Raw genomic sequence first — 2,031 nt, 5'->3', positions numbered from 1 at the left:
AAAGCGTACACTTCTTATTTTCCTCATTTCCATATTTATTTCCATTCAAGGGTAGTACGTCAGCTCGGGTTCTCATGATGATAGAAATCTTTTCTATATTCCATATATTTGCCATGTAGTTTATTCCTACTTCTGGATTTAGTAAGCGGTAGAATCTTGTTGCACTTGTGTTTGCTTTTTCTCTTTTTTGCATATAACTTTGACTTTTGAGCTGATTCAACATGGTGTTTATTTTATTTCCCCAATTTTTTGAAGTTATATTTATATTTGATATTTGCATATTAAGGTTTTCTGACAATCTTGTTAAAGTTTTCGCCCAGAATATTCCTCTCTCCCATATTTTTATGGTTAGAATGTGGGGTAACCTATTGTTTTCATATTTATAGACTGCCTTCGAAATATAATCTAAGTGTAACTTCAAGGTGTAGAAGTGGCTGTCTTGCATATCAGTCTCCAGAGAAAGTATATAATTTGGAAGATTGTCAGGCAGTTTTAGTATTCTTTTAAGGAAGTACCGTTGTAATTTATTTACCTCTTCAAACCATCCGAATCCCCAAACTTGTGCTGCGTATGCTTGTGTTGTCCTGCAAACACTTTGGAATATTTTCCACTTCGCCACCAATGATATATTTAGGTTCGATATGAGTTTCGACCACGTTGCGTTGATACATGCCTTGGACTTGATATTTCTCGTTTCTACGTGCTTTGTGATCATTTTTCCGATAGTACTATGAAAAATAGGCATTTATTTTTGGTCATCAGGATAGAACAATTGCTTTATTTTCGCGAATTGTTGAGATATTAACGCCGAATTTTCTTTCAGCGGATAAAACAGGACTTCCTAATCATTTCGCCAAAGAAACCCTATAAATAATTCCGCGGACATCGAAACACCTGCGTAAAAGGGCTTAAACCGACAGGTAATTGAAACATCTCGGAATATCAGTAGGAGTCGCGCAGTTATGTCATATTTCTTTAGAATAAGATAAAAGACACATACAACCTCGACGGATACAATTGAGTGCTTCGGATGCTGATAAGATGGAACATTTTCAAAAATATTATGAAAAACGTCAAAATTTCTTATAAAAACTTTGATGTTTTGTTCAAAAAAGGACTTTTCCGCTAACAAGTTTGATATGAAAACAACCGCTATTTTAATACACTGAGGGAAATTTTAGCACAACAGTGTTATGTTCGAATATAAATGGACCAGGTTACGCTCTTCATACCGAATTTAACGAATATACAAGTTTTTATACCCTCCACCATAGTATGGAGGGTATATTAAGTTTGTTATACCCTCCACCATAGTATGGAGGGTATATTAAGTTTGTTTTTCCGTTTGTAACGCATTGAAATACTCATTTGCGACCCTATAAAGTATATATATTCTTGATCAGGGTAAAATTCTAAGTCGATCTGAGCACGTCCGTCCGTCCGTCTGTGGTAATCACTCTAGCATCCACAAAAATGGAGATAGGACGCTGAAATTTTGGGAAAATGCGTCTTTTGTTTGCAGGCAGGTCAAGTTCGATGATGGGCTATATCGGTCCACGTTTTGGTATAGCACCCATATAACGGTACCCGCCGATTTACGGTATTTTGACGTTTTTAGCTACATTTTCAGACCGATTTGGCTATAATTTGACATTTAGGGTTCTTATGTATCAATAAACATATATAACAAAACTTGTGGATATAGGTCCACGTTTTGGTATAGCCCCCATATAACGGTACCCACCGATTTGCGGTATTTTGACGTTTTTAGCTACATTTTTAGACCGATTTAGCTATAATTTGACATTTAGGATTCTTAAGTATCAATAAACATATATAACAAAAGTTGTGTACATAGGTTCACGTTTTGGTATAGCCCCCATATAACGGTACCCCCCGATATACGGTATTTTGACGTTTTTAGCTACATTATCAGACCGATGTAGCTATAATTTGACATTTAGGGTTCTTAAGTGTTAATAAACTTATATATTAGAAGTTGTGGACATAGGTCCACGTTTTGGTATAGCC

This window comes from Musca autumnalis, unplaced genomic scaffold (assembly GCF_047663935.1).
Source record: "Musca autumnalis isolate F117 unplaced genomic scaffold, ASM4766393v1 scaffold_3, whole genome shotgun sequence".
Lineage (NCBI taxonomy): Eukaryota > Metazoa > Arthropoda > Insecta > Diptera > Muscidae > Musca > Musca autumnalis.
Note: the sequence above shows the minus strand (reverse complement) of the source record.